Source organism: Otolemur garnettii, unplaced genomic scaffold (assembly GCF_000181295.1).
Source record: "Otolemur garnettii isolate 467f Iridium unplaced genomic scaffold, OtoGar3 scaffold00132, whole genome shotgun sequence".
Classification (NCBI taxonomy): Eukaryota; Metazoa; Chordata; class Mammalia; order Primates; family Galagidae; genus Otolemur; species Otolemur garnettii.
Genome location: NW_003852527.1, coordinates 4,689,099 through 4,698,942, shown reverse-complemented (window position 1 = coordinate 4,698,942; position 9,844 = coordinate 4,689,099). Strand labels below are relative to the sequence as shown.

General features: G+C 37.5%; 1 pseudogene; it reads right to left on the bottom strand.

The window, feature by feature from the left end:
- Positions 1-3,373: 3,373 nt before the first annotated feature.
- Positions 3,374-9,637, bottom strand: LOC100962610 (annotated as a pseudogene).
- Between the last annotated feature and the right edge of the window lie 207 nt (positions 9,638-9,844).

Genomic DNA, 9,844 nt, shown 5'->3' with positions numbered 1-9,844 from the left:
CTCTTCAAGTCCCTTGCCCATCCTGAGATGGGATCACTCGTCTTCTTCTTGCTAATACGTTTAAGTTCTCTATGGATTCTGGTTATTAAACCTTTGCCCTTCCTCTTTTCAACACTGTGGGTGGGTATTCTTTCCTTCTCTCCATTGGGCTTCATCTTCCTACAACAAAATCATAGCACATAGATGAGGAGTTTTGTTGTCAGCTGCCCATCCCTCAAGCGTGCTTCTTCATACATCAAGCATGTCTCGTTAGCATGTGAAATCTCCACCACTGGGCATTAAAATGAAACAAAAGATCTGTGAGTGGTCAACTTTGGGTTCCATCTTGGCAGCAATCAATTCATGCCAGCTTTGACTGCAGCTGGTAGATACCTGCTCCAGTGGCTGCTGTGGTCCTGTTAAAGCAGAACCACCTTCTATTCAAACTGGGTGTTAATCGTTTTTAAAGCTTTTGCTCAGTACTATAAGCAGACTTAAGCTTTAGCTCAAGGGTCAAACAAGTAGCCAAAGTCCACCTTCTGTACCACCTTATTACTCACAGGGATTGATTCTTCCTAAAGTCATACTGTAGAACAATTACATGAAAGCTTTAACCTCTGTTCTAGCAATAGATTACACCTCTTTGAGGCTGCTATCTGCATAGGACACTGATGACCTCTGGCTGTAGTACCTCTGCTGCCTGGCCCACTGCTACTATTTCTAATCACACTTCTTTAAAGGTAGGTGATGACATTTTCCTATAGTATATCATCTTTCAACTGCCACAAAGGGATGCCCTAATGTTAGTCTTAAAAAACAAACAAAAACAAACCCATGTGTCGGTACAATTTTCTACTGAGGAATACTTTTTAAAATCAAGATGATATTTTACCTCTGTTTTTAATTGTAAAATGAAAGAAAATACGAATACATCACTGTAATATTGAATCATACAAACTTCTTAGTGGCTATTTTCCTAATAGTTCATCTCAAGGATATAACCGGTTTATTTCAGGACTTCATTGAATAAAATATATACACTTATTTCCAGAGAAGAAACTTGATGAAAGGATAAAGCTCTTTTTTTCCACTTAGAATAATAGTAAAATCAAATAAAATGAATTTAACTCATTGGCTAAGTTAGGTAAAGTAAGTATTCTTAATTTCACCACATTGTATATATATGGTAAGTGGCAGATAATGATAATTAGGAGGTTCTTTAGTTGAGCTTTCTAAAGCTTAATATTAGTATGTGCTGACAGTATACATAACGTGGAAATTAATCCTTAAATTGAAAATTTAGGTATAATTGCCACTAATCATTTTAATTGTATAATTGCCTAGTCTGAATAGGCTGCTTGCTGTAGCTGTGTTGTCAATAACTTTGTAATTAGGTCTATGCGTCTTGAGGAACAAAATAATGCAACACTGTGTTTTTCCCCAATAGAACCATTAAGCAATGAAGTTAAAGGCAAAATAGGCCCATGTAAATATGCTCAATTAACAGTTCATAGATTGTAATGTTTCCCCCAAATCCCTAGGCTGGCTATCAAGATTTTTCTTTCATTCCAAATAAAAATAGCTTTATCTCTTTTCAGATTATATAATAATAAATGTTCAATTTTTTAAATCTCCATACAATACAGAAATATAGAAATAAAAAGATAAAATCAGCCTCAATATCTCCACAGATATATAACCACTGCTAATATTTTCTTTTATATCATTCAGACTTTAACTGTGTATACACACTGACTTTTATGAAAACTGGATTGCTTTCAAACAATGTCCTTTATCTTGCTTCTTTTACATATTATATTATTAAAATACTTTGGGATTTACTCATATACATACAGTCTATCTCTTTAATATACTTTTCAACATACATACAGGGGTTCATAAAGTTCATGTATAAAATTGTACATGAAATTCATGAACACTCTGTACTTCCTTATTCATTTCCATTTTTGAAATATATTTAGTTACTATATTTCTTTTTTGCTACAAGAAAAAGTACTTTAATAAACATTCTTAACATACTTTACCTACATTATTTAATTCATAAATTTCTACATTGGAATTACTGGGCCAAAGAAAATATATATAACTCAAAAGATTTGGTTAAATATTTCCAAGTTTTTCTCCATAAGGGTTACATCAATTTCCTGTCTCATAAATAGTGTATGAAACAGACTGTTTCCTGATATTCTCGCTAACACTGGTTCTTTTTTTTTAATCATTTCATCCTCATTTTAAAAACAATGCCATTTCCAAAATATCAAAAAATACACCTATGTTCAAAGACCTACTTAAATATGGCTTTGAAAACCACAATGTTTTATTTACAAGTAGATGATAGTTTAACAGCACTCCTAGTAACTTATGATAAATAAAAATATGAGTATTATTCTGGCATCCCCTTGGGGTAGGTTTTATATTTATATATCTACAATGACTCTTAAAAGTGAAATTAATAATGGCCATTAATGTAATTTGTATTTCAACCTGAATTTGAGCGACCAGAGTACGTTTATCATTTATTTGGGAAAGGCCCACACATGCAAAAATTTAAGCAGAAAGTTGAAGCTTCTCATTTCCAATTTGTCAGCAAACACATCCCAATATTCAAGCATCTCTGAAAGGTAATCTGTTTAGCATCTGCAATAAATGATTTATAGCCCTATGTGTTAAATAAAGGCCAACATAGCTGCATCCTACAAGTTCACATTTAAAAAATTTATACTAAGTACCACTACCCCCACCCAACCTGGATCCAAGATTACATTTTAAATTACAGAGGAAAAAAATTAACAATAATGATAAGGGATGTCACATTTCTCAGAAAAGTACATAACTTCTGAAGTTTCTATAGTTAGTGCATCACAATTGAATCAAAACTAAAGAACTTTTAAAGTCATGTTTTTCTCACTGGTCTGGATGAACAACATCTTATCCCATAAATCCTGAAAGTTTAATTTACTCTGGAAATACACAATGACATTCTCGCAAGAAGCTATTTTCTTGCTATTGCACAAAGGTTAGTTTTAAAGCCAACCCAGGCAATACGTTCAGAAAAAGCAACACATTCATCGAATCAATTTAGCAAATGTTGCAAATCAACTTCTTGACAAATGAAATGAAGAGATTTGTGGAACTACCCTTGATGTCAGCTTCGGCCCTGTGGTGGTGGCCGTCATTTCAGGCGGAGGTATCCAAGACCCACATCTATGGGGAAGGCGAAAGCAGAAAACATGGTGAAGCTTTAGCAGGCCTCTGACTTCCAATAATTATAGACTAATTCTGATTATGAGCCATGTTACTACACGGCAGTCTTCAGAGTTTACACCTCAAACACAAAAAAACTTTGTGGCCATGTGGAGGAGATGTATGGGAATTATTTTCTTTGGGCTTGCTTTCTCTTTCTTTTCATTAAAAAACATGAGACATTTTCATATACCACAAAGTTAATACAGCAGGCTGGAGTCACTCTAATCAAATTAGGGGCAATTCCTTTGTAAAATCCACCCAGGTCTTCTTTGCCCCATGTCTCTGTGATAACCTCATGACGCCATTGTAACACTGGTCGATCTTGAGGACAAGCTCTCACACTTGACATGGGTATGTTGCTGCTAGAGCAAATATTTTGGATAGTGCAGCAACAGACGTGTATTCCACTGTGCCCAGCTGTGCTTCTGGTAATCTATGGATTTGCTGGTTTTACCCCAACTTTAGCAGTTTATCCACCATAAACTGGAAGACTCCATGGGACGTTCCAAACAGCCCAGGAATAAATCCTTTATGCAACCAACACACACTGTTCCATTTATATGTTTTCGCAAGTGTATAGAACATTCCTTTGTTCATTCTCGCCGCTGTCGAGGCTTAGCAACATCAGAGTACTGTAACATCAGGCGAGTTTTTGTTCCCCACGGTGGGTTTGTAAGGCAAAAGGTCGTGGCTCCAGCTTCAGTAGCTGAGTTGCGTTTTTCTGTTGACTCTAACCATTCACCTCTTCCCTCTGTCTTATATGATTTGATTGCACTGTAAAAGAAAATGTAGAATCCCCAGTAGAAGCCTGCACCCCAGACAATTGGGCTTACTCCTTGATAAACGCCCTGTAGTCCATTAAGTTTCCAAATGGTAGTTAACAAGGTAAAATTCCTTTATATTTCGGCCTTAGTTCCAATCCATCACTAACAGCAAAGCAGATTTTCACGAGGTCGAGCAGGTGCTGGAGACAGCACAGAATGAAGAGACATGGGCTCCACGGGGCTTGAAGAAACACCACAAGAGCTGTGAGGATGTAGAACCACAGGCTTTAATGGGAGATTGCTGCTGTCCTTGCCTGCCCTTCAGAAAGAGTAGAAGCTGTGTTCCTAAATAGGTAGCACTCAAGTTAGCACTGATTTTAGCAGAGATCAAAGTAAGATTCTGAAGGAAATCTAATAGACTTTACAAAGGCAGAAATAATACCATTGAAAAGAGGGAGTGAAATTTTCTAAATTTTGATAAAAAAAAAATAAGAATGTTTTAGATGACATTCTCAAAAACATGAAGCAATTTACATGGAAGGTGAATTTTTTCCAGGTGACACAAGAAAGTGTCATGATTATAACCTCCTCATGGTGATTACCACCAGTGGACTTTGAAATTCACAAGAGATAAATTTAAGATAATTGAAATGGATTTGGGGGCCGCCTAGCAAAGATGAACCTAATGACCCTTTCTCTTTCTCTTCTATTTTTCCATCCATGGCTTTCCCTCCCTCTACCAAAAGAACATGGATCTCTGCCATGTTACTTTTTTTCTATGCTTTTTTTAATCAAAGAAATGATTACTTGCCATTATCTGACACATATCAGGCAGCCAATGCAATCATGTCAGTTTGTCATACTGAGGTCAACATAAAAGACCAGGGGTGGTTTGACTGGACATTGACCCTTCACAGTACCAGTATGTGATGGTGGGACTTCATACAGCTTTGTGAATAGTCAAGGAACATTAGGCAGAGGTTGATCAGCCATGCAGTGCCTAGGTCAGTGATTTTCAACCAGTGTGCTATGAGAATTTTTAAAGATCAGTGATTAAATTATTTACTGAAGTTTAAAGCACAGTAAGTACATTTTTTACCTTTTTTTTTTTTGATCAACATAATTTAAGTGTGCATGGAAGTTTAACTATAGGTTCAAGGATGCCATGAGATTTTAAAAAGTTGAAAAACACTGGCCTAGAATAAACATCATTTCTAGGTATGTCTGTGAGAGTGTTTCCAGATGCAGTCAGCGTTTGCATCTGTGGATTCCGTAAAGCTAATGGCCTCCTCAATATAGTGGGCATCACCCAATCCACTGAGGGTCCAAATAGAACAAAAAGGTGGAGGAATGAAGACTTCTCCTCTATTTCTTCCTGCCTGCCCACCTGAGGCTTCTCCTGCCCTTACTCTGGGGTTTACACCATCACCTCCTCTGATTTTCAAGCCTTTAAACTCAAGCTAGAATTACACCACTGGCTTTCCTGGGTCCCCACCTTGCTAATGGCAGATTGTGGGACTTCTCCACCTCCATAATCATATGTACCAATATTTTACAATAAATCTCTCTAGAAAGACATATATAGTTGAATAAACGTGCACAAGGGCCATCCACTCACACATAGTTGAAAATGCACATAAAACTTTGAATCCCCCAAACTTAACTATGAACAGCCTTCTGTTGAATAGAAGCCTTACCAATAACATTGTCAATTAACACATATTTTATATGTAACAAGTATAATATACTGTAAACTTACAATAAAGCAATCTAAACAAAAGAAAACGTCACTAAGAAAATCATAAGGGAGCGATACTATTGTAACTACAGTAGAGTAGTTGTAGAGTAACTACAGTTACTATTCACTAAGTGGAAGTGGATCATCGTAAGGCCTTTGTCCTCATGATCTCCGCATTGGGCAGGCTGAGAAGGACAAAGGGGAAGGGTTGGTCTCTGGGGGTGGCAGAGGCAGAAGAAGGGGAGAAGTTGGAAGGGGAAGCAGGAGAGGCGGGCACACACAGTGTAACATTTATTTCTAAAAATCTGCATATAAGTGAACCCACACAGTTCAAACCAATGTTGTTCAAGGGTCAACTATATGCGTTTTATCAGTTCTGTTTCTCTGGAGGACTCTGACTAATACACAGTCTCAATGCAAATTCCATATCCCTGTGAATCATTTACTGATTCAACATATATTTGTTGAGGGCCTGGGCACTGGGAATGTAACAGTGAACAAAGTAAAATTCTTGCCCACATGGAACATGTATTCCAGTGGAATCGTATCTTAATGGTAGTGTTCTGTTGGATCCTAGCCAAACATTCCTATCCCTACCATAGGACAGAACTACCGAGCAGCATTTTCACAGACAACACCAAGTTGTTTATGTAGTAACATGAGCACTAGAATTTAATGGAGCAACTTAGCTTTTATTTTGGTCCTGAGTATTTCTCATGCTTGTGAGTGTCTTGCCTGAGTAGGAATCAGTAGAAGGATACTGGTACCAGCGGTGTAATACAGCATTTCTTCACAGATTATTTTTTTTTGCCCCGTGAAAAATAAAAGTGAGGCTATACTAATATGCAGACTGCATTTTGACTCACAATAGAGTATGAATCAGAGATTGTTTTTAAACTTTTCAAAATGGCCTTGCAAAGAAATGTTTTGAATTTTACCACTGCTAATTATCTCTAAGTCAGACTAAAATTGTGGAGCCCTGCATAATTTAACCCTCATTGCTAACCGATGTGGAGGAAGCAACAAATCCCTGCAGAGTAGGTACTCACTTCCCGTATCCACTCACACGCTGTGAACGCGCTGGAGGACACTTGTTCAGTGGAGGGCTCCCCAAGAAGGCTAAGGCCCAATGTAGGGTGGAACCTTGAACGCAGGCTGTGCCTGCCACAGGAGAAAGCAAGGTGTCCCTTAGGAGCCGTCCATGTCCTGCCCCCCACCTGCACCGCCCATCCAGGATGAGAAGGCCCAGGCTGACAGTCTCCAGGCCTGAGGAGCTCGTGGGTAAAGTCTTTTTATTCCCTTCTGGAGTCTGCCGACATTCAAAGTACGTAATTTGTGGAAACATGCACCGGGATAAATGAAAGAGGCTGTCCATGAATCAAACCAGCCCTGAAGCCATTCTGAAATATCTCATAAATGTGAACACCTCTGCTTACCATTTAACTCACAGGGGTGTCATAAAAATTTAACAAAATAATTTAGTCTTAAATGGTCTAACATAAAATATATTACATAAGTGCTCACTAATTTTTTTTAATATCAGTTGTGGTTATTTAATCCAGTAAAAGGAAATGTCTAAACATACTATTGCATGGCACAGATGGGATTTCAGGGTTGACATAATGTAGAGAATCCATGGCCATCGATCAAATGCCTCCCAGCAAAGGAATAAAAGGGATAAAAGCAGTATAAGTATCCCTAATCTACATTCCAGTTATTTAACTTCTGAATATAAAGACAAGCTAAAACTGGAAAGAACAAGATGGTTGAGTAGGAGGAATTGCCTTTACACAGGTTAAAAAAAAAATCACCTCTTGATTAGGTAACACAACCTCTTTTCTCATACGTTAATATTAACCACCACAATTCTTTAATTCTGATGCAATCTTGTAAATACACATACAAGAATAAAATTATAATAATTACATTCAAAATACAATCACAGCAGTAATTATGCTCAATTCATTTGGGAATATGAAAAGCGATTTTGAAAGGAAATATTTTTAAACATCTCAAGTTCACTTCTGAAAATGAACCAAATGTTTTAGAAGACATTTAATTGAGCAAGAAAGATCAAAGGCGCTCAGACACAATGGTGTTCTTTAACAATCCAAGCGTTTGGTCTTTATTGTTACATTTAATCCTGTCTGTGATGTAACGAACTACTTTTACTCTTCATGAGACTTATTACCATCAGATACACTCCTGTCATTTCTACATGGAGATTTTTTAATTTCACCAAGGAAGTTACTTGTCAAGGACTTAACTGTAATAAAAAATGTTTCATTTGAGGGCATTTTTAGAGAGACCATTCACTAAAAACAGACACCTGAATTTACTATTGTCAATCAATGAGCTAACTCTAAAATAGTTTTAAAATGTAGTTCAAAAACCATAATAAAGCAGTATAATGTGTTTGGATAAGTTATGAGATCATGATTCCTCCCATGAGTCCCCCAAATCCTTCTTTTAATGTTTAACACATTAAGTACTTAGGCAACTGCTCTGTGATTGTAAAGGAGACGATACCCTTAATTCCCATGTTCCTTGAGGAAGTTTATTCGCTTAGAACAGCTCTCTCTACTTGTAGATTAAGGCCTGTTGCAGGTATTTGTTCAATGACTTCACTTTTAATAGATTACAAAATGGCACTGCTCTATTTTAATCCCCCTACAAGGTCTTTTCCTTGGAAATATTAAATACTTGAAATTTTAAAAGCACCAAGGTCATAACCTTATTCACTCTTAATTATGTAGCTTCCAACAGACTCTTTGAGAAGAGTTGAAGTAAATTAAAGATTTCACACAGTCAGTGTTTTTTTGGGGTGTGGGAAAGGAGAAGGGGACTGAAGAGTTTTTAAACTCCAGACAAATTCCCAGCCTAGTAATTTCTCAAAATGCTCTCTTGTTACTCAAGCTTTCCAAAAATCCTAAAAATATAACCTAAAACAAAAACTTGTTTTGAGGTACAATCAAATAAAGAAGCTGCATAAAATGTCTTTGGATGAGGTATTTGTAAAGAAAAGTTTTATACTTCAAGAGAGCAGATAAAACCACCTATATTTTTCAATCTTCAAATTCCAGACTTCATACCATTTGACAAATTTCCTATTTTGTTTTATCTCAGTGCCTCATATGTCCATGCAAGAGAAAAACCACAAGACCTCAGTTTCTCTTCAATTAGGACTCACAGATCAGACCAATCTAAATGTCATTAACTTGTACTAGGAGTTCCCAAAATACAATTTCAATTTATGGAAAAAGATTAAGGGTGCATTTGGCATTTATACTGCAGTAAGAAGTCAGTAGTGGGGCCATCAGTCCCAGAGTTTTATTCTTTAATTTGGAGGCTTATGTGCTAATTTTAAACAGTTTATGAAATCAATTTTCTAGACAAGAAAATAGAGAACTAATCAATCCCTAGAAATTCTCCACTGGAAAGCTTATGAGTTCCTGCTGCCAGACCTTTCAGCTTAACCTGCTCGCAAATCTGTATACATTTCAGCAAACATGACACAAGAGAATCAAAGTAGAACATTTTAAAGGATATGACTAAAAGAGACCTAAAACCTAAGTGTTCTTGACTTCTGTCTCACAAACCCCACATCTAATCCACAAGTCCTATCAGCTCTTTACATTGAAAACTTCCCCAGGTTGCCCCCGGTTCTGGCAGGTTCCTGGTGGCTGGAAGGCTATGCACAAATTTCAAAACAAGCCATGAGCCTCAGGCCTCCATCACTGCTCAGTATTGTGGTTGTCTTGACATGGTCACATTCCACCTCGGCCAAACCCACCTCCCGCCTGAATCCCTGAAACTTGCCTGCTGGGGTATTATAACACTTGGCAGTGGTAGACTCTGTGCAGAGTTGAGAGCACAGACCATCCGCCATGACCAATGAGAAGCTGTGCTTTGCTGGCAGCAGGGCTGTCCCTCTGCCTGACCCTCTTCACCTGACCAGGCTGAACGGAGAATGCAGACAGGATGGAAAGTACACCTGGGGGCTGCTTGAGGCTCACCTGAAGATGAGGCAGATTCAGGTGGTGAATATGACTCATCAGCTATCATCACCTTTGTCGGTACTTCACTGTGTGTCAAC